Source organism: Myotis brandtii, unplaced genomic scaffold, assembly GCF_000412655.1.
Source record: "Myotis brandtii unplaced genomic scaffold, ASM41265v1 scaffold65, whole genome shotgun sequence".
Taxonomy (NCBI): domain Eukaryota; kingdom Metazoa; phylum Chordata; class Mammalia; order Chiroptera; family Vespertilionidae; genus Myotis; species Myotis brandtii.
In genome coordinates this window covers 389,965-414,317 of record NW_005370516.1, presented here as the reverse complement: position 1 = coordinate 414,317, position 24,353 = coordinate 389,965, and the positions used below count along the sequence as shown (strand labels likewise).

Here is a 24,353-nt window from a genome sequence, read left to right as displayed (position 1 = left end):
TTGCACAACTTCTCTTATATTTAGTCACAACTTCATAATATGTTGGCTTCCTTACACTCAGACAATTTATAACACAATTTGGACCCTGATCACTTAAACATAGTGTCCTATTGAAAAATTTGTTTTGAATTTCAAACAACTCATTGACAAATTAATTTCGGAAACAAACAACCAGGAGTTGCCAATAAAGTGCCCAGCATCATGGCACTTAAGAGGAAGGTCTAGCTTTGAAGCTAATTTGAAAAACATTAAATATAGTTATGAACCTATATGAGAATGAGCTGAGTTCTCATCTGGTGCCTGATATATAGTAGACACTCGGACATTTGATGAATGAAGGTGACTGATGTATGTCTGTGTTTATTAACAAAAATAATGAACATGATCCAGCACTTTCTAGTTTAGAAAACTCAATCACTATCACAGTTTTGTTTGTTCATTAAAGCCCAGGGGATAAGATCAGAACAGTATTATTATTTCTATTTTACAGTTGAGGAAAGTAAGACCCAGAAATTCTCGGTGACTGCCTTAAGGCCACATTAGAGCCTAGATCACTGGTTTGCTGATACTCTTTTTGCAAAATCCTGTTACTTTTCTCATGGTGCCTTGCGCTTTGGGAGAGTGTGTGGAGTGAACAGAGTAAGGATAAGAAGGTCATCCAATAGTGATTTGGCACTATCCTGTAAGATTGAAAATCCATGACCCAGCAGCTCTGCTTCTAGGTATATACCTCAGGGAATCTCTCTACAGGTGCATAATGACATATGAACAATAATTTTTATTGCAGCATTGTGTGGTAATGGCAACATTTGGAAGCAACTTAATGTTCATCTGTAAGAGAATGAATAAACATGGTTCACTTCATATGATGAAATGTTATACTATTAAGATAGTATGTTAGCTCTCAGAAATGTGATATTGAGTGAAAAAAGAAATTTTAGAATGATACATGTAGCATGATAGCATTTACATAGCATTTAAAAAAATAAAATGCTACATACTATTTATTTAGATATTTCATATCTACATACATAGGTGCCAGATACTATACATATTTATGCTAGATACTATTTATCTCAGAAATATATATATATACATGACATATGTGTAAAATAGGAAAATGTGAAATACCAATTTCGGCATAGTCCTTGCTTCAGGGAAGGAAGGAGAGAGATAGACCAAAAGAACAAAGGGGGCTCTCTGCTCCTCCTGTTCATCAGACAGCCTCTCCTCCTGTGCTGTGCCAGCAGCCACAACCCTGAGACACAATGGTGAAGATTGGAGTAAACGGATTTGGCCGCATTGGGCGCCTGGTCACCAGGGCTGCTTTTAAACTCTGGCAAAGTGGATATTGTCGCCATCAATGATCCCTTCATTGACCTCAACTACATGGTCTACACGTTACAGTATGACTCTACTCATGGCAAGTTCAAAGGCACAGTCAAGGCTGAGAATGGGAAGCTTGTCATCAATGGAAAGTCCATCTCCATCTTCCAGGAGTGAAATCCCGCCAACATCAAATGGAGTGATGCTGGTGCTGAGTATGTTGTGGAGTCCACCGGTGTCTTCACTACCATGGAGAAGGCTGAGGCTCACTTGAAGTGTAGAGCCAAGAGGGTCATCATCTCTGCCCCTTCTGCAGATGCCCCCATGTTTGTGATGGGTGTGAACCATGACAAGTATGACAATTCCCTTAAGATTGTCAGCAATGCCAACTGCACCACCAACTGCTTGGCCCCCCCTGGCCAAGGTCATCCATGACAACTTTGGCATCGTGGAAGGACTCATGAACACAGTCCATGCCATCACCGCTAACCAGAAGACCTCTCAGGGAAGCTGTGGCGTAATGGCCAAGGGGCTGCCCAAAACATCATCCCTGCTTCTACTGGTGCTGCCAAGGCTGTGGGCAAGGTCATCCCTGAGCTGAATGGGAAGCTCACTGGCATGGCCTTCCATGTACCCACCCCTAATGTGTCAGTTGTGGATCTGATCTGTCGCCTGGATGAAGCTGCCAAATACAATGATATCAAGAAGGTAGTGAAGCAGGCATCAGAGGGCCCCCTCAAGGGCATCCTGGGCTATACTGAGGACCAGGTTGTCTCCTGAAACTTTAACAGTGATACCCACTCCTCCACCTTTGATGCTGGGACTGGCATTGCCCTCAATGACCACTTTTTCAAGTTCATTTCCTGGTATGACAATGAATTTGGCTACAGCAACAGGGTGGTGGACGTTATGGTCCACATAGCCTCCTAGGAGTGAGTCCCCTGGACCACCAGCCCCAGCAAGAGGAAGAGAGGCCCTCGGCTGCTGGGGAGTCCTTGCCCCAGATAGATCCCCCAACACACTGAGAATCTCCTGAGCACCGTTTCCATCCCAGACCCCCTAAAGAAGGGGAGGGGTGTAGGGAGCCCTACTTTGTTGTGCACCATCAATAAAGTTCACTGTACCCAGCCAAAAAAAAAAAGAACAAAGGGGACTTTAATTTTATCCATAATGTTTTATTTTATGTACAAACTAGAGGCCTGGTGCACGAATTCATGCACTGGTGGGGTCCGTCAACCTAGCCTGCACCCTTTTGCAATCCGGGACCCCTCGGGGGATGTCAGATTGCTGGTTTCAGCCTGATCCTTGCAGACCAGGCTGAGACCCCACCGGTGCATGAATCCATGCACCGGGCCTCTAGAATGCATATAAGATCTTTGGTTAAACTTTCCCTACCCTCCCTCTTCCCCCCTTCCCTCTGAGATTCATCAGTCTGTTCCATGTTTCCATGCCTGTGCGTTGAGCATCTGCCCCTGGTGGTCAATGCACATCATAGCTACCAGTCAAATGGTCGAACTGTCACTTAGGCTTTTATAAATATATATAGATAAGAAACAAACATGACAAAATGTTAACATTTGTTAATTTCTGGCACTGGGTGCATAGATGTGTTTATTTCATTATTTTCTGTTTGTATGTATTATTTAAGCTTTTCAAAATTAAGAAAACATATTAATTTAAAATGGAGCATTATGGCATAGATGAGTAAAAGCATAAGCTTCAAAGATAGACCAGGTCTGAATACCAGTTCTGCCAATTTAAAGGCTGTTAAAGATCTCTATACTACAGGATTTTTCAGTGCCTTTAATAGGCTGATGTGTATTATGGACCATTAGGAGAAGAACATAGCATTTAGAATTCCCCAAACTTATTTGACAATAGAATGAGAGTTTCTTAGAATGGTTTGTTAAAAGCCCCTTTTAGAGATAATACATATTTAAAGGGTAACTTGATCAATTGTCTTCAGCCTGGAAAGGGTCACCCTTATCCTCTTTTCTACTTAATTAGACTGTGTGTCCTTCCTACTCCCACTATATCGGAGCCCCCTCTCTTTGTAAAGGCAGGAATTCACCTCCCTTTTTTCTCTTCAGCAAGTGGCTGTTCAGAAGACAGATTCTTCTGAGTAGCCCAGAGTTGAGATAGGCTCTGTCAAGAGTAGCAGGCCTCATTTGATGCAGGCAATTTCCAAGGTCTTTTTTAAAAAAAAATTCTATTTATTTTTCAGTAACATTGGTCATTTCCAGCTTTGGGCAATGTGTGGGCACAGCATTAAGTCCAGTTCCCTCTCAGTTACTCACAAATCCATTTTCATTTTATTTTGTTCAGGGTCATGTTTCATTTCAGCATGAGGATCTGCTTGGCTTATGACTCCTGAAGAATATCTTAAACTAGTATCTTAAACTATGATTTTCCACAAACCTGCAGGTGGCTTGCCTATCCCTTAGGAATTTTTATCAGAGACACATGGCACACACAAGATATCATCTCATTCTTATCCCTCCAGCTCACCAAATCTATAGGTCAATTGTTCAAAGATGGGATTTTTATGAGTCAATGAACTTGTTTCATTTTACTCAAGGCTTACAGATTTCTGATACAATGCTTGTTTTAGCCTTGGGTGTAATCTTCAAACTGGGCCTGAGGCTGTAGCCTGCCTATTGGGAATTAAGTTCTATTCCAGGTTCTGCCTCTGACCTTGGTATCCATTTGACCTTGGGTAAATTCAGATCTCCTGGAGGGCAAGCCATCCAGACAGAGAACATTTAGCCATGGTTTACCTTGGATTTGAAATGTTTCCCCTAGTAATTTATGTCTCTAATATGGTCTTATTTTATATAACCCCAAATAAAGCCTTGTTTGTTTCCCTTGGCCTCTTCGAAATCACCAGAACTGCTTGCTCCATATAGTCAAGTTTTGCAAAATTCCCCAGGATGTATCCCCTTGTATGTACCAAAGCCAGCTCTGATTTGTCCATTAGTTTAGAAATCTTCTGGGATTTCAGAACTTGCATTCTCATAATAAAATGTGCCAAAACTGACAAATAGAACATATAAATCATCTTTTCAGAACAGAAAGGGCCCCTGTACTTACTTGTTTGAAGTTGGGCTTTGAGCTCTAGGTATTTTTCTGTATTGATAAAAGAGTATGACATGAAATATATTAGGGCTTGGAACTACAGTGACCAGGCCATGTCACTTCTTCACTGGAGGTATATTATTACCCACAAAATGCCAAGTCCTTAGTTGCAAAATCCATTGTTAAACCCTTTGTCTTTTTAAATTAATTTGTCTAGTCGGGCCATATCCTGAACAACATATTGGGTCATGTCAAAGACAAGCATGTGTTTATGTTTACCAATTAACTCACACATAATTTTCATTGCACCCGTTCCATAAAACAAGTACTTTGCTATAGAGAAGAAAAGTAAATAATAAAACCTCAGTCTCTGCATTTTAGGCCCTTCCAGTATGTTGGAGAAACTTAACCACAGGAGAAAATATATTATCACTTAATATTATTTAGTACTGAGATTTGGTATGAAGAAAACAGATTTAGTCAGACATCTGAAGGTCTAATCTGACTGTCTCTATAGACTATAGATGATTAAAAAAAAAAGTAGAGTTGTTCTGTGGTAAAATCCATTAACCATAGCTTTAAAAAATTTAAAACAGTATTGTCTGGCGTGTATGTCTGTGTGTTTCTCCCCACCACCACCGGTTTCCTTTGTTTAAGAAGAATATTTCTAAACTTTATAACATACATTGTAAGCAAGTTACCAAATTTTTGCTTGTGAGTGAGATTTAAAAAATATTTTATTAACTTCCTTGGGGAGACATTGATTAATAAAATTATATGGGTTTCAGGTGTACAATTCTATACTACATCACCTGTATATTGTATTGTGTGTTTACCATGCCAAGTTGAGTCTCCTTCCATCACCATGTATCCCTTCTTTGCCTTCTTCTACTTTTCCCCATCCCCCTTTTCCCTCTGGGTTGTGTACTTCTGAGTGAGTATTTTGGACCATCAGGATACTTCCTCAGGACCTGGACAACTATCCATAGATGGTGTATATTCTGGATGCCTTGATATTCTCCTAAATGTTGGGGTAGATGAGTGACCCAGGACTCTGAGAAGGAGGAGAAGAATGGCTAATATCCTGGCTTTCCTTGTTATAGTCTTTGACCTGATGTTCCTCAGTTGAATTATCTGTTCGCTGAAAATTCAAATGTATTTGTGCCTTGGCTTGTTCTGGAGAAATGCTTCTGAGATTCTTAATGCATTGTGGTGGGCTACATCATGGCCACCTTCAAAGACTCCATTCTTGTTCAATCTTGGATGACTTTCTTACTCTAGGCCCAAGTGACCAAATTCATTATTGATGTCCTGGCAGGCACATTGCTCATATTCTTCCAGGTTAAATAGGATTTAAATGTAATCATTCAAGTTTTCAATTTTCTTTGCATTGGAGGGAACATGTTTCTGCTTCATGGAGATGGGGGATCTGTAGATACTCAAGAGTGACAGTAAAGTTAAAAGCATCTCATATCCCCTTTTCCTCTCCTATTGATTTTTCTGAAGCTGTTGAAAAAAAAAAACTTGGACTATGTTGGGAAGTCCACTCCTCACCTCAAATGTCAAGGTTTTTACTTAAAGCAGTATTTCTTGGATAAATATAATTCAGAATTGTGTATATATAGTCTGGTGATGTGGAGAATTTCAGATAATGCAAATAGTAAATGATGTTTCCCTCAATCATCCAAATATTTTAGGTGAATGTATTTTTTTAAAAATTGGCTGAAATCATGTAGATTAAGAACTCAGTGAGCCACAGTACTTTGTATAAATACAGGGTGTATAAAACTTTTATTAAGGGTTATTAATCATAAACAATCCATCATTGGAGTTTTAATTCATTGTTATTCCAGTTTCTTGTAGAAAGAATTTAGCAAAGTATTTTGTGTTCCTTCTTTACCTCATTATATTCTCAGAAGCAGCTGCTGTTGCCTTGGCCACAGTACAGCATTTATTTGCTGATTTTGGGACATTTATGTCCAAAGTTGGCTGAGCTGTGGAGATGCTGATTTTCTTGGAATACAAGGCTACAAGCCATGGGTCTAGGCCTGTGCACACCCGTGAGCATAATACCCTTGCTCATCTGTAAGCACAGACCCTTGGTTTTCCACTGACCATGGCTTAAACCCAGGGGAGGTCCTGGTGGCTTTAAGTATAATTAAGATGGATAGACTAAGACCAGGCCCATGAAACAAGGGACTTCTCCAAACATCTACCTACAGATGCTTACTTTGTCTGACCAGCTTTTGGGCTTAACTGGGGAAAGAAGGAGGTTAATGAACATTTCTGGAATTCTCCATTCTTAAGAGTTTTAACCCAAACCCAATCCACTCCCAAAGACTAACTGCTAGCACTCTTAGTTCAAGAGCAAAGTGCTTCCTGTGCCCCCTGCCTTGAATAGATTGCCATGGTTCCACCTTATGCTCCTGAGAACCAGGCTGAAGGAGAGAACCCCGAAGGAGAGAACTTTGCGACTTACATGATTCAAGTCTGTTTTCAAGCCTTCAATGGCTCATGCTCTGAAATTTCCTCTGTGACCTAGTCCCTGTCTACCACTCCCATCTTACCTCTTATCACTCTTTGCCTTATACTTTATATTCCAACAATTCCAAACCACCAGAAGTCCCCATTCTTCACAAATAAACAATGCTCTTTCTTGCCTCTCTGTTTTTGTTTAAGTGTTCCTTCTACCTCAAGCATCTCAAACTCGTGGCCAGCGGGCCGCATGTGCAGCCCGCCGGCAAGGAGTTTGACATGCTTGTTCTACCTGAAATGCCCTCTTCTCAGTAACTGCTCATAACCGCCCCCCTTTGTCCATTGTCTTCCTGCGAAGACCTGACATAGGTGTCATTTCAAAAAAAGTCCTCTCCGAGTTTGATCAATCCAGCCTTGTACATATATGACCTTGCTTCATAACCATCTCCCTCATTAGACTATGAGTTTCTCCAGAGCATAAAACAAGTCTCTTTTATCTTTATTTTTCTGATGCCTGATTCAAAGACTGGAGCACAGTGGGCACTCAAATAAATGCTGAATAAACTGACTGGATAAATAGGGCCCCTGAGTGGGTAGGAGAGGATGCTTTTTGGTTGAGTTTTATTCAGTGGTGGGCAGAGAATAAACAACATCACAATAATAATAATAGTCATGTTCTAGTTGAACAGCTATTATTTGAGAAGTATTTAAATATGTGTAACCCATACAAAAATACCATGAGGTAGATACTATTATTATCCCTATTAAAAGGTAAGGGGATGATTATGATAATTATAGTTATAATAGCAATAACAAAGAATTTAAAATTAAAAAATAAGAGAACCATATAAAAGAGAAATGAAGTTACTTTTTTAAGGCCACACATAGTCACAAAAGGTAGAGCTATGCAATGCCAATTGTAATATGATGAATCATTGACATCTTATTAGTTGGAGGTAGATGTAGAAACGGGCATGTTGGAGACCAATTGAAATTCCCCCAAATGGAATTAGAGCTTGAATTACTCTGCTGGGAAAATTCTAAAAGCAGTAAAATCAAGAAATACTTCATTCAGTCTGGAACTGGCAGTCTGTGTACACATGGGCTCCAAAGACAGGAACAGCTTGTTAATCTGGCCTTTAACTACCAGAAACTTCTATTAACAATTATTGCTGGGAAGAGTTATTGATGCATGATGATGGCCCTTGAGTATTGCTTAGTCATGAAGTGCCTTCTGAATCATCAGAGAAATTTGAAATTATGTTTAGCCTAAGTTTGGTATTAAGTCTGTTTTATTGTCTTCGAAATCTTTGGATGTTAGTACTCTCTAAATAGCAAAGGTACATTAAACTATCTTGAAGAGACAATTTATCATTTCAAATATGGTTAGTTTTCTTAAAAGATATGTGGGTATTGATCTAATTTCTAAAATTCAAATTCATGAGAAAATATCAATTCATAGTAGCTTTTGGTTACTATATACTTTCTGGTTAATAGATATAATTTGCTCATTAATAAGTATTTACCAAGCACCCACCATGTGGACAGGCACTGTGTTTGGTACTGGAGGTACAGGTGTGGTTAAAACAAATACAGTCCCTGCCTTCTATAAATCCATGAATGTTTTTGATGCTAAAGAATGGAATTCTGATTCTCAAAGATGGATGCTATCATGGATAAGACTAAGGCGCCAAGGTTGAATTAAATAAATGGTACAACTGAATTAAAAGCAAACTGCTAAGTACAGAAAATGACTGAGACAAGAAAGTGTGGTGATTTTTTGGGGATAAATAGGGAAGCAGGACAAAATGTTAGACAAGCTTTGGTCAGATTGTTGGGGCTTAAGAAGTTTGCATATGATCCTGTAAAATGGATGGTAAATAGACTTCCATCTGTGTGCCAATACATTGGTAGTGTCTGCTTGGAGCACCATTTGGGGAGCCTTTTAAATTCCCTTCTGCATTTCAGAGAAAGTGCTATGAATGATTTTTGAGGTCCACTAGTGGTGTTGGGAGAGAAATGACAATTCCAGTGCAATGGGTATATTTGCCATCCCATCTGTGGAAAATAGAAAACCATCAATAAGTCAATCAATCATTGAATATTTATTTATCATCTCCTATAACTTGGATAAAGTATTGCCCATAATCCAGCTTGGTACCATGGGAAAATAAAAAAGGTCTCCAAATGTCTAATGTCTAAGTGTCTATTATAGTTGATATTTCCCTTACAATATAGCTGTGAAGAAGTATATCCATAGCATAGCCTGATTGCACTACAAGCTCAAGAAGAAATTAAATTCTTACTTTTCTTTATGCATTAGGCTTTGTTGTATGGAAATATGTTGGTATCCTTCAGGACTATTCAGAGATAAGGATAGTGAGTTAGAGATAGATCTTGCATCATCTCCTAAATGTCTGGTGACAAGACACAATCAGGACACTGGGGAGGGAGGTCAACAGCCTGAAACTAGCATCCAAGCAGGCCCTCAGCAGAGTGCTGGTCAAGCAAAGGGCACATGAAGAGGTGTGGGCTATGAACTGAGGTTGTAGGTCTCCAATTCCCTTCTCATTAAGAACCTTCAAGTCAAGGATCCAAAACTTGAATTAGCTCTGGCCATGGATTGGAAGTACACTTAGACCACTGGAGAGCTGAGATTTGTTTGCTTTAAAGTTTCCTCCAAGACATATTTAAAGGCAGATGTAAACATATATGTTCTCATTCCAACAACTCCTAGATCCTTGTGTTCCCTGATGTTTCCACTGCTTTCCCAGGGTGTCTTTAGCAACATAATCTTTACTTTGCTGAAGGAGAGGGGCCTTGGCTTGTATGTTTTCCCACCACCCTGTGAGTTATTATGTCTGTTTTCCTGAAATGGCTTGCTCCCACTTGTTTATTTATGATGGGCCTTGTGGTCAGCTGCAAGCTTAGTTTGCAGTTTTTGGGTAACATTTATTGTTTTCATCTGATTAAAGGAAAATGCATGCCAATGGTTGAAAAACTGAAAAATACAGGGAAGTATAAAAATGAAAATTTAAATCACTCATAATTCCATCACCCAGAGTTAATTACTGTTGACATTTTAGAATCAAGCTGTTTTTGTATGCATATATATGGTAAGCATGTCTCCAAGTCTTTCTAAAAAATTTAATAGCTGTATAATTTTGGTTGATTCTAACTTTTTAAAAACCATTGTAACTAGCATAGGCACCTAAGCCTTTGTCCATATTTCTCATTATTTCTTTAGGAATAGATTCCCATAAAAGAAACTAGAGTCTCCATTGTATAAATATTTTTAATGACTCCAGATACAAATATACCAATTTAAATCTCCACAAGCATGATAATACTAATATTATTTTACTATACTCTTGCAACCATTGTATATTACTAATTTCAAGTTGATAATTTGGTAGAACAAAAGTTGCATATTCTTATTTTAAATCCAATTTCTTGAATCCCTCTTGAGTTTTATAACCTTTGATGGGGAAGTTATTCCAAAGGCCCTTATCCTTATTTTCTGTATTTATGTTTATGTATGTTCCACTGATGTTAAGTTCCTGGCTTTCCTAAGTAGGGCCTCTGCACCCTTTTTTTGATCCATAAGACATAGTAACCCTCTGCACTACTGCCGGGGTGTTATCCTGCATCTAGAAGGGTTTAGGAATCTGGAGAAGGGCTGCGAGTAAATTAATAAAGAGACTAGACATGAAATATAAATTTGGAATACATGGGGGAGCCAGATGGAGCTTAGCTTTAGTAACTAAGTTCTCCCTGAATCTCCGGATCCAGGGGTTTTTATTCACACATTTTTGCCCTAAAGCAAAGCAAACACACATATCATATCAAAGGTATAGTTTGGTAAATAGTAAAGTATCAGGTTGGGGGAACTGCCTTCGGCTGTTCAGCTGTTTGGCCAGCAGCAGGTAACAACATGTAGATTTTCAGGTTTGGGGAAATGCCCTCAGCTGTCTGGCAGCAGGCAATAATATGTATCTTCAGCCCTGCTGAAGCCTCAAGGTTCACCAACCTTTTGATGAACTTCTTGCATTTATGACCTGCTGGAATTAGCCTCCAGCACACTACATATTTTCTCTTCACTCAATAATCATGTGCTCATAAACTATTTAGAGATAGGTAAATGAAAATTGAAGGTCCCTGACTTCTAGAATCTCAAAGCATATACCCACACATAACATAGAAATAAAATAGTGTTTTGATGCCATGTGGTCAATATTTATTGATTACCATCTACAGGGTGGGGCAAAAGTACGTCTACAGTTGTGAGTACACAGAACACAGAGTTTATTCTTACATTACTATTTATTAATTATTGCATTATTTTCCATGTGAACAACTGCAAACCTACTTACTTTTGCCCCACTCTGTATGTGTCATGGATTAGGCTAAGCATTAAGAATACAAAAAAAATGAGCAAGATAGACATAGTTCTTTCCTTAACAAAGCTTAGATTATTGTTACTATAAAGAAGAGCATAAAGGATACTATAATTCAGTAGGGTAGGTTGAAATCAGCTTTAAATAGTGGCTAAGGACATGTCTCTGAAACCAGATAGTCTGGGTCAAATGTTGGTTCAACCACTATTTAACTGTATTCTGTGATTATGGGCAGGTAAATTTGCCATTCAGTTTTTCAGTTTCTTCGCTGGGAAAATAGGGGCAATAACAGGATTACTTCATAGAATCTCACAAAACATTTACTGCAAGGCCTAGTATGTAGTGAGTGCTCAATACATCTCATTTTACTTTAAGAGCTGTGATATGGAAAGCACAGTTTGTAACTGAAACTTGTAAAAGAAGCTCTTAATCTAGACTTATGGAGCACAGGTGGTTGAGGATGCTCTTTTTAGAGGAAGGAATAGTTAACTTGAGAAATGAGTGGGTAATATGGTCTATTTGGGAGAGTGCAATGGAGTTTCTATGTATGTAAGGATATGGTTCCCACGAAGATGTAATGACATGTGAAAAATCCAAGAAAACAGAAAGTTAATGACTTTCATAGAACAAAGTGAAGTTCATTATGACCTAAATAAAGAGTTTGAGGGCCTTTCCGTTATCTCTTGCTGTGTAAAAAAACCACCTCAAAATTTAGGTGCTTTAAAATACTAATGTTAGAACAAGAATTTAAATAACTGTGACATTTTCATGAGAAACCACAGAAATTAGAAGGGAATGAAACATCTTTAGAGTGCTGAAAGAAAACTATCAACCAAGAATTTGATATCCAGCAAAAATATCCTTTAGGAATGAAAATACAATAAAAGCTTTCTCAGACGAAGAAAATTGAGAGAATTAGTCACCAGAAGATCTACTCTAAAATAAATGCTGAAGTAAGTTTTTCAGAAAGAAAAATTATACCAGAAACGTGAACCTTCAGGAATGAAGAAAGAGCAACAGAAATGGCAAATAGCTGGGTAAAAATAATACACATTTTTTTTTCACATCTTAAAATTCTTTAACAAGTGGTATGACTGTTGAAAGGAAAATTTATAACACTTTCTGATGAAATTTTTAATATATTTAGACATAATACATGTGACAACTATACATGAAAAAGGAGACTAAAGAGATGTATTTGGTTGTAAGGCTTATATGTTTTACTTGAAGTTGAAAAATATTAACTCTAAACATACCATGGAAGGCTATGTATGAATATTATAATCTACAGAACAACCATTAAAAAGTACAGAGAGACATGTTTAGGAAGGAGATAGAGAAATAATAAAAATATTCAGATTTTAAAAAGGCAAGAAAAGGGAAACATATAAAAACAAAAAACTAGAAGGGACTAACAGGAAATAATAAAATGGGAAACATAAATCCAACAGTTTAAATAATTGTGTTAAATCTAAATCAATTACAGGATAGAGATGGATTTAATAAAAACACATAACCATATGCTGTCTACAAGAAATGCACTTTAAATATAATAGGTTAAAAATAAAATGGTAGAAAATATACACTATACAAACACCAATTAAAAAGAGAGCTGAATGACTATGTTAATATCAGATGAAGTAGACTCAGAAGAAGGAAAATGACTAGGGAATAAAGAGGGACTTTACATAATGAAAAAAGGGTCAGTTTGCCAAGAAGACATAACAATTCTAAATGTACAAACACCAAATAACAGAGCTTTAAAATACATGAAGCAAAAACAAATAGAACTAAAAGGAAAGATAAAAACAATATCTCTAAGGTTCATTATTGAATGCCTACTTGTGCCATACACTGTTCTAGGTACTTGGACTATATTATTGGATAAAAATACACCTTTTCTGTGTGGACCTTATATTCTTTCTAGCTGGAGTGTGGCAGAAAAGCCAAAAGCAAGTGATGTAATATGGCAGGAAGTGGAAAGTATTTGATGTATATATATAGAAAAAAGTGTTGGTCAGGGTAAGGAGATATCAGGGGTGATCATGAGGCAGAATTTTAAAATGAAGTATGATGATTAGAGAAGGTCTCATATAAAAAGTAACATTTCAGCAAAGGCTTGGGGAGATGGCAAAGCTACCAACAGTGACTTCTTTCTGTCATTAAGATCTAATGTATCCTCTCCCCTAGTATACTTGTCTTGACTCCATTTTTGGTAATTGTATTGTATTACAAATTAGAATTTCTTTCCTCACTCTCCCACTTTTCCCTACTTACTTGGGTGCATTTACAGTGTAGGTGCATCTTTTCATGTTTCTGTGGCCTTCAGAGCACCCCTCCACTATAGAACTTGCCACGGAGTGTGTAACTGCCTCTTTTCTTGGCTGTTTTTTTCCAACTGGATTAAATTCCTCAAGGATTTTGACTACCCCAATTATTATTTTTTATTTCCAATGCCTGCAGCATGCCTGGCACAAAAGAGGTACCTAATAAATATGTCTTTAAAGAATGAAATGGATCTAATATTCAAAAGACTTTCTCATTGATAAGGAACCCTGAGATTTGTAATTAGCTCTAATCGGATTTTGATGGGAGGTGAGAAGTTTATCTGATGTCATTAACATCTCTTTGTCCTCTTCATCTGGTTTTGCCACTTCTCTGGGATCAGTTTTGGAAGTACAGATAAGAAGTAACATATGAGTCTATGCCTGTATGTAAAAGGCCCATTGTTGTGTGTGAGTATCTCCAAGCTAGAAGTAGATAACTTCTTTGGAAAGAAAGAGAATGAATATACTAGTTTAATCTGAATGCCTTGAGTACTGAAGTCTTAAGCACCTTATAAATGCTTAGTTTGATAAGAGGTAGGCTAGACCAGTCAAAAATTAGAAACACTTTTAAAACTAAAGTAGGCAGGGAAATTTTTCTTTATTTATTTTGTGTCTTTTTTTTTTTTTTCTTTTTGAGGGGGAACTCAAAATAAACTCTTCAGGAATGATTGAGCTACTCAGGGTACATAGATTTATGCTTTGTGTTTTTACCTTCAATAATAGAAATTTAACAGTGCTATCAAATGACAATTAAAACACTTACACATACACACATGCACACAAACATACACTAAAGACTGGGGAAGAAAGTATGAAAGCAGGGCAGCTTGAGTGATGGCTACCACAAGTAAGTACACTGAGCAGAGTAACTGGCTGATGACTGATCCAATATCTGTTAGCAGAGCATTTTATAGCTTTTGAGAATTTATCTCCCAGGAATTCATGAGAGGCCAAGAAAACATTTCTCTTGGAGGAAGAGATTGTATGCCCTGAGTACCCTTAGTCTTGTCAGAATCCCAAAGGGATAAAAGAAGGATGGGTGAATGAAAGATCTTGGAGTTCCACATAACATGATTCTTCTGAACAATGGTCCAAGGAATCATTTCCAAGATGAGTATTTGAACACTGGTTCGTGTGACCTTAATGGAGTTTTCACATCAGTGATCATGATATCCATTAATTCAACTAAGCAATTTATACTGAGTACTCGGTATTACTAGGCACAAGGGACTGAGAAACAGTGATGAACAAGGCACATCCCTGTCTTCTTGGAACTTATACTTACAATATAATGTAGAAAGTGCTAGGATAAGGATATGAACATAGTGTTTTGGGAACACCGTAAGTGGTAACCACTTTGGGGTCAGGGAGCTAGGGAAAACTTCAGAAAAGAAGCAATACATGAGCTATGTTTTGAAGAATGAGTAGGGTTTGGCCAAGAAGAAAAAAATGGCAATAGGGCTGGGAATGGCATTCTAGACTGAAGCTGCCTACCCAAGGGCACAGAATGGTGAAAAGTTCTGTCTTGATCAAAGAGTGATATGATATTAATAATGCCTCAAGACAGCCCTAGCCATTTTGGCTCAGTGGATAGAGCAGGGGTCCTCAAACTACGGCCCGTGGGCCACATGCAAATACAAATATTGTATTTGTTCCTGTTTTGTTTTTTTACTTCAAAATAAGATATGTGCAGTGTGCATAGGAATTTGTTCATAGTTTTTTTTTTTAAACTATAGTCCAGCCCTCCAACAGTCTGAGGGACAGTGAACTGGATCCCTGTTTAAAAAGTTTGAGGACCCCTGGGATAGAGTGTCAGCCTGTGGACTGAAGAGTACCAGGTTCTATTCTGGTCAAGGGCACATGCCCGGGTTGCAGGCTCGAGCCCCAGGGAGGAGGGGGGAGGCTAAAGGAGGCAGCCAATCCAATCAATGATTCTCTCTGATCATTAATGTTTCCATGCTTAAGACAAATGTGTGGGGAAAGGAAAAGGGAGATGTGAAAAGAACAATAAATTTGAGGTCCAAGGGGGCGGAAGTATGATTGAGGAAGTCTTATTTCAACAACCAAGGAATTTGGAGTTGTAAATGCTTTTGAGTCACTCTCATAATGACAGTAACCAGTTATTGAGTGCTTATTTCTTTAAGCTAGGGAAGAGTTAGATATGAAGATGGAAGAATGCAACAGACAGGGAGAGGAGGGTATCAGAGGCCTGGAATCAGACAGGGTCTGATATCCACAACCTGAAAGGTATTTGCAGAAGTGGGTGGTATAGGATTATCAGTATTTCCCTTGTGAGTGGATGGGTCAGCAAAAACAAGTGGGATAATCAGAGGCTTTATGGGGCAATCATAAAGAATGAGGCTGGGGTTCTACTTCTGTAAAATTTTAATGTAACCCCTTAGTCCTGCCAGGGAGCAAGTTCCAGTTCCTTTGAAAGGGAATTTGCACTTGATTGGTGTAGCTCAGTGCTTGAGCATTGACCTATGAACCAGGAAGTCATGGTTCAATTTCCAGTCAGGGCACATGCCTGGGTTGCAGGCTCAGTCCCCAGTAGGAGGCGTGAAGGAGGCAGCCATTTGGTGATTCTCTCTCATCATTGATGTTTCTATCTCCCTCTGCTTTCCTCTCTCTGAAATAAATAAAAACATTTTTTTTTAAAAAAGGAACTTGCATCTGATACCTGACAATTATTAAAAGTCCTCAACTCTGATTGGGGGTGGGGATGGTGGAGGTAAAAAAAAACTATAAAGAATAAATTAAAAATTATCTGATCATCTCATTGGCATATTGTGCTCTCCGGTGCAGATCTCAAGCCTTATATATCCTAATGGTGACAAAAGCCAGTCTTGTGTGTCACCACCCTCCTCCCTCCCATTCCCCCAGAGGGAGGGAGGAGGATGGAACCACTGGGGACAGCGCTTCTTCAACTGTGGTCAGTGGGATGCTGGGAATTCTTAGGTTACAAGAGAATTTTTCATTGTTTCCTTTATTTAAGGATAATCTTGGGAAAAACAATTTTACCAGTTGTAAAGAAAAATATCATTTTAATATTGACAAATCAAAAGTTTGCTTATAGGATAATAGTTTTCTCAAAACAGAATTGTTAAAACCTAAGCCCATAGATTCTGAGGATCCTAAAATGTATTAGTGGCTATCAGAGATAATTTTTCCCTTAAAAGAGAAGTCAGCAAACTATGGGCCCAGATAAAATCCAACTCTCTACCCACTTTTATAAATTCAGTTTTATTGGAGCTCAGCCATAGCTGTTTGTGCATGTATTGTCTGTGGTTACTTTCTGGCTACAAAAACAGAGATTGTACAGCTTACAACACCTAAAATTTTCACTATTTGTCCCTTTACAGAGAAATGAGCCAATCCATGCCTTCAAAGATGCTTTATATCTCTCAAGTTTGAGCAACACTAATTCAGGCATCAGAAGTTTATTAACTAATTGGCATTAGAGGTATGTAGCTCTCAAGGGGGAGGTCTGTCATAAAAATTTACATTTATCATAATTTTGTCCTCATCACTGTGCATGCATTTTTCTATGCATGAAAAAAGAGAATTATTAAAGTACTTGTGACTTATTTGTGCAGAAATTATTAGTAGACTGCAATATGGCTGCTTAGTGACATTTTGAAATATTGTTTGGACTTTAAAGAATGACATAAATGTATTATTTTTATTATCCGTCTCATTTAAAATAAGGGGACCGTAGGCTTCCACTATCTGAACATCTGCTATCCAACAGACTTTTAGAAATGCATTAAATTCCAGTGAAGAGGTAGGCTTATACTCTCCTCTTGGAAACTGAATTCCTATCTTATTCTCGAGTGTGAGCCTCTCTCTTGCTAACCAGCCACACCGCAGGGCTTGCATTGTTGCCAATAGCCTCCCAAGAAGTAGAATCATTGTGTCTGGTGGGTGGCCTCTGCTCTCCAGGTGCCAGCTGCCTCTGCCTGCCTGTCTGCTCACTCTTGTATTCTGCTAATTCTCTCCTTCCTGCTCCAAATGTGTCTACTTTGTTTTTTTTTATTTAATTTTTTTTATTTTAATATATTTTATTGATTTTTTACAGAGAGGAAGGGAGAGGGATAGAGAGTTAGAAACATCGATGAGAGAGAAACATTGATCAGCTGCCTCCTGCACACCCCCTACTGGGGATGTGCCCGCAACCAAGGTACATGCCCTTGACCGGAATCGAACCTGGGACCCTTGAGTCTGCAGGCTGATGCTCTATCCACTGAGCCAAACCGGTTAGGGCCAAATGTGTCTACTTTGAATGCCTAGGCAGAAGTCCCATCATTTTGTCAAGCAAGTTCAAGTATTCATTGTTCCCAACATCCCCTTTCCATATGTTCCTTGCATGGGTCAGGACATGCTGGGCCTAGCCTGAGACCGCCCTGATGCACTTTGCTTTATTGACCCACCACCTATAGTCTGTTGCTATTCCTCCAAAGTGCTGTTCTGCATGTGGAACTGAACTCCCTCACATCTCCCATACCAGTACCTGTTCTCCTACCCTCACTCTTCTCAGGTGATGATTCTGATTCCAGATTCTTGCATTCTCGACTATCTGCTATGGATAGAACAATACCTAACCATATTTCAGCTATATACCAGGCTACCCTTTTGGACTTGTTTGCTTCTGTTGCCCTATATTGTTTCAGTTTAATCTGATTTGTTACATATAAACTCTTGGGTAGAGAAACCTGGGTAACATGATCTGATGTCTGCGTTTCTGTAATATTATTCTGGAATAATTAGCCATATGCAATGAACTTCAGCAAAGCTCCATCCAGTCATGTACCCCAATCACACAAAGCATCTGTGACATGAGAATCGTGGAGATTTCTGGCTTTTCCTTTCTACTCACTAAATGTGTGGCCTCTCTGAGCCTCAGTTTCCTCTTTCATAAAGTGAGAGAGATAATACCTTTGAAGACTGTTATGAAGATGTAAAAACCCTAACGTAGTGTCTCATTTGCCTCAGTGATTATACAAGACCAAGAAAGTTTGTCTATGCCTTTCACTGCTGGCCCCAGGAATTTTTGGGGGCAGCCCTTACTTTCTACAACTGCAACGGGCCCCCGATGTGTAAAGGTGCCCTGTTGTTCTACCTTGGAGTTCCAGAACTGAGACAATGGGACACAAAGATGCCTTTGAACTAGAGTTATTCAGATGCAGAAAGACCAGCCTTATACTCATTATCCAGGTTTCTTTCCCCAAGAAGAACCTTTCCTCCTGTCTATTCTCCCCACTGGCCTCTCTCTTTTCCCAGTGGTGAATGGGCACATGGTTTGAAACACTTTGTTCCAGACTTAGCAATTTGCTGTTTGACCATCTTACCTTTCCAACAAGAAAGGTTGTTGTTATTATTATTATTTCTTCCCCTTTGCACATAGGCAAAAATAATATCAGGATTAAAGTCATAAACCTTACCTATCTAGGATCTACTTCCTTACCAATCATGTCATCTTTGAGAGTAATTTTACTTCTCTGTATGTCATTTTTTTTACAACTCCCAGATTTTGAAAGTTGAAAAACTCTATACAACGCCTAATTACAAAAAGTTATTTCTCTTCATTGGCTCCAGAGCCTTGCACAGTCCTACAAAAAGGATAGAAACTCAATAATATACTTGTTGGTAGATGAATTGAAGAAAACCTATGATGTTCTAATCCACTTCATGTTATTCAAGTTGAATTTTTCAGATTAATGGGTTAACTGGAGATGGAGACTCATGCATGAGAAACATGTCAAATTCATCTAAAAAATCGTTCTAGCTATTTTCTTCCCTGTCCACATACACACCTTTTTAAGAGTAAGTGGGGGCTCTTAGCTTAATTCTTCCCTTCTCATGGCAGCTGTCCACCATTTGCTATTTTAGCATGCTGAAGACTGAAGAGTTGAGGACAGTTTTCCGAGTGGCATGGACCAAGTGGGCCTTTTCAGTGAGCTGAGTTGGTGAAAGTTTCATCTGCCTTTGGTCCTTGCATGAGAGCATCCTCAAGTGACTGACCTCCCTGGAGGGGCCATACCACTTTCCTTTAGCCACATCATTTCTCTTTAGCTTGCAGATGACTCTGCATTCACTCTGCTTCCTTCCTCATCAATTCCCCCAATCTTTCTCCATTTACCACACCAGTGGTGGTCTGGGGTGTGTGGCCCAGATGTTTTCCCCAAGCCATTAGGATTACTTTTCAAGAGTCTTCAGAGCAGATGTTCCCATTCTTCCAGTTCTGCTCCAGTCCCCAATTGCTAAAACCTTTCTTTGCCCCAGAGAGCACATCGTATTGCTGCCGTGTGGTTGATCAGGAGAGTATGAGCAGGAACAAGAGAATCCCACACTGATGACTGTTTGGCAGGCAACTCCTGGGTGTGTGTATGCTTGCTCCTCCTCCCTTTGTTCCCATTATAGTTGCGAGCAGATGTTCTCAACTGGCCAACTGGCTGTTCTTTCTCTTCCCCCTTACACCAATGCTTCAGCCCATTTGCCTGCTATGGACTGACCACAATTTACTCAAGACAACCTTTCATTGCTTAGAATAAAACCACTTTTTTAAACTTTATCCAGAGCTTAGCGTGGTCAGCCTAGGAAATCTCTCTTTAAAGGAGTAAAGGAGTTTGCTCCTAAGCCTAGACTTCAGTTACAGGTTGCTCCCTACCCTTTGCCTCCCTTGAGTCTATTATTTTATGTACCCTGTGCTTCCCTCTCCCTCCCACCTCTCACCTCAAACTCCAGCCCTACTGAACTCTCATGATCAGCCATGCCCTCTCTCACCTCTAAGCCTTTATGTGTGCCTTCCCTTCTTTCTGGAACATTTTTGTTCTTATTTTCCTGACCAATTCCTACTCATCCTTTAGATCTTTGCTTAAGCATGACTTTCTCTTTGACCTCTACATGTCAAACATGAGTTTCCATTGAGCTCTTGTGTTAATTCCAACCCAGTCCTTATTTATCTGTACTATAATTATCTTTTTCCTTGTATCTCCATTTTGTCATTAACTTATTTTAGAAAACTGAGGAAATATGTTCCCACAGTATCAAACAAGAGGGTTAGAAAAGATTCCAGATTCCTTCTCTCTACCTTCTTAGTGACAGTGTTCATTGAACATCTACTCTGTATTAAACACTCTTTTAAATCTTGGAGTCTTAAACCCAGGGAGGAATTGTCCAACCAGGTAAGTCCTACACACAGACTTCCAAAATAATATGAGGGATGAGATATCCAAGACCACATGGAAAACTGACCCTTATACCGCTAAAGTAACAAATCCTGAAAGTAGAAGCCACAAGGAATATGGCAAAGACAGGTTAGTACTTAAAATAAATTGGAAGAAAGAAATGCTTTAGAACAGGGATTGGCAAACTACTGCCCACCAGCCAAATCCAGACTACTTCCTTCTCTGTAAATAAAGTTTCTTGCAGCCCCACCCACTTATTTACATATTGTTATGACTTCTTTCATGCTACAATGATAAGATGAAGTACTTGTGCCTAAAATATTTACTATCTAGCTTTTTATAGAGAAAATATGCTGACCCTGGTTCAGAGCATGAATAATAAAAGTGGTCAAGCAAATTTCTGAAAAAAGTAAAAAAGATACGAAATTCCTCAAACAGATTTTAAAATGTATTATAGAGCTACTGTAATCAAAATAGTATGGTACTGGTTTGCCAAAAGGCAAATAACTTACTGGGCAGATCATAGACAGTTCAAAATAAATTGTATATGTCGGAATTTAATATATGATGAAGATAGTATTTCAGTTCTTTAAGGAACATAACTTAGTTAATAAGAAATGTTAGGAAAATTAGCTATTCATTTGAAAAACATTTTTTCCACTAGATTTTTAGCATTCCTCACCAACCTCCCCTCTCCCCAAACTAAGCAATGTATCATTATTTTGTGTTCAATACTTATTTCTTTCCTTACTATTGTTTCTTATTTCCCACTCCTTTCTAGGTTCAATCACTGCCTTACAGCCTTCAGTAAATCTTTCTGCTAAGGTATGTAACTAGTACATATTTTTACTTGTAAGAATTCTTTGTTTTATCCATACTCTTGAATGATAGTTTAGCTAAATATGCAGTTCTTCTCCCAGATCATTTTCCTCATCACTTCGAAGACATTAGTTTGTTGTCTGCTGACAAATTTAGTGCTGAGAAGTTTTCTATGATCTAATTATAAAACTCCTTCATCTGCAGAATGGGTAATAGAATATTAGACACATGAGATTTTATTGTATATATTGAATGGAAAATTGGAGGAGAGGGTTTAAGGGTCCAAAGATTCATGTTAAATCAGTCAGGGATTTTAGAGTATTTCTAAGATATTCCAATAATAACCTGGCCTGGTGATTTAATCAAACAGACCTCAATTTAAAGTCTAGTTCTGCTATTATTAGCCAGTATGAACTTGTAAATGTTTCATAAATTCTCTATATGACTAATCTCTTACCAAAAACAGTGGATATAACAATAGCACTGACCTCATAGAATTGTGGCAGAAATAAATGAGATAGCCTATGTCAAGCTCTTAGCACAGTGCCTGCCATATGACAAGCCAGTTATAGAGTTTATCTGGTATTATCATCTATTAATTTTCTGGCTGTCCCCAAAAGGCAACTTTTCTCCTCCTCCTCCTCCTCCTCCTCTTCCTCTTCTTCCTCTTCCTCCTCCTCCTCCTCTACTTCCTCCTCCTTCTCCTCCTCCTCTTCCTCTTCTTCCTCTTCCTCCTCCTCCTCCTCCTCTACCTCCTCCTCCTTCTCCTCCTCCTCTTCCTCCTCCTTCTCCTTCTTCTTCTTTTAGAATAGAGACCTAGTATAACCAAGGTAAACATGGTTAACTCAAGGTAACCAACAAGCCAACTTCTAATTGTAATCTGTGCCCACAGCACATGCCTTCTTTGTACTTTTGATTATTTACTGTTAACTTTGTCACAGGATTTTCTGAGAACTGCTCTTCAGCTAAGGTCAAATTCCAATCAGTGTTGTGCAATTAAGAAATTCCATGCTCTTCAAATTAGGAAAACCAGTTTTAATTGCTTTTAGTCTGTCAATCATTGCAGACTCTCCTTTCTCGTCCTCATTTTTGCCAATTCCCTGGCTTCTACCACTTTCTATTCTGTGTCATCCTCTAAAAAGATCTGTCCACCCAACTAAACAAAACAGTCTTCACTGAGTAGAAAAATGTTAATTGCACTGATGCTGAAGATTAATGCATAACTTCTACAATGTCTTCCCCTCAGTGTTCAAAGCCCTAATAGCTTCATACATTTTGACTAAAGATAGACAGTTGGCTGCAGGACTCCATTTGACCATGAAGTCACCCTGTAATTCTAAGCAAGTTGAAAGAGCATTATTATGTAATTTGTCTCTTAGATATCACAATAACAATTTACTCAGAAGCAGAAATAACCATTTGTTTATTTTCCTCCCCATCATAGTAGCTGTCATCACGGAATCATAGTAATAACTAAACAAATGGAGAATTATTTCTGTCAAGACTGGAAATTGACTAGGCAATACAAAATAAATCCCTTTTTTCTGGGGGGGGGGTAACTTTTTTGCAGTTAAAATATATGGCATAGTTTTGAATTGATTTTCAGAATAGTAGCTGGGCATACAGTGAAGGGATACAATCATTGTACTTTTTTTTTTTTGACTGGTTTCTGCATGTCTGACTGTGATCCTTTTGGTTATTTTAACCTGTTGCATCAGATCAGAAAACCTGCTTTTCCCCACTTTGCTCAAACTTATTCCCCCTCCACCAAACTGAATGCTGATTTTCCAAGTATAGATTAGACCTTTAAAAACAGTGCTAGATGTAAGATTAATTTTAAACCTGTATTACATTCAAATAAATTTGATGGAAATTTATTTTTTAACTATTGAATGTTGTTATGGTTGCTTGTTTTTAAAATTTGTTTTGTTTATCAATCTACAAGTAAATCTCAAATTTTAATGTACATCAAAATCACTCAAGACACTTGTTCAAAAAGAATACCTGCAAGTTCTAATTCAGTAAACCTGGAAGTACCCCTGACTTTTAATGGGTTTAGTCTTCAGGCAACACTAAGAAACATAATTTTTCATGGTGTTCACCAAGAGATTAGATCATTTTTTATTTTTTAATGCTTTTTCCAGTATTATATACAAAAAAATGAAAGAGAGTGAAGGTGAAATTGACTTTTCCTGCCTTTTTCAAAGCTTCCTTCAGAGCAAAAGCACTCAGGAATTTATACTTCATTCGGGTCCTCATCATTGATGGACACACATCTTCTCACACCCTCCTGTCTTTGAGTTTTCTCTGCAATTGTTGCTATGATCTAATGAGGGACTCACTGCTGCCCCTCAGCCCTCTAAGGAGCTCCCTTCCTCACCACACTTTGTGAGATGACCAGTGGGCTCAGCTGCTGCAGCCTAACTGGATGCTTATGTACTCTACATACTGTTAACATAACCTGTGACCATAACTTTGCTCCTCCTGATGGGCAAAGATCTCCTGTAAAAGACCAGATAGTAAATATCTTAGGCTTTGTGGGCCATATAATCATCTCTACTGCTGCAGTGGGAAAGCAGCCATGGACAATAAATATATGAGTGGGCATGGCTCTGTGCTGATAAAACTTTATATATAGACTAGGGGCCTGGTGCATGAAATTCGTGCACGGAGGAGTGTCCCTCAGCCCAGCCTGCCCCCTCTCACATACTGGGAGCCCTCAGGGGATGTCCTAGTGATGGCTTAGG

At 38.6% G+C, this 24,353-nt stretch overlaps 1 long non-coding RNA gene and 1 pseudogene across 1 annotated transcript in view; both read left to right on the top strand.

The window, feature by feature from the left end:
- LOC106723803 overlaps positions 1–21,613 on the top strand; it is a 38,500-nt gene extending 16,887 nt beyond the window's left edge. The window contains exons 2-3 of the long non-coding RNA XR_001359532.1: positions 16,963–17,063; positions 21,569–21,613. This is a non-coding gene — a long non-coding RNA (uncharacterized LOC106723803). The remainder of the gene's footprint in view (positions 1–16,962; positions 17,064–21,568) is intronic.
- Positions 1,200–2,467, top strand: LOC102251769 (annotated as a pseudogene).
- Positions 21,614–24,353: the final 2,740 nt, after the last annotated feature.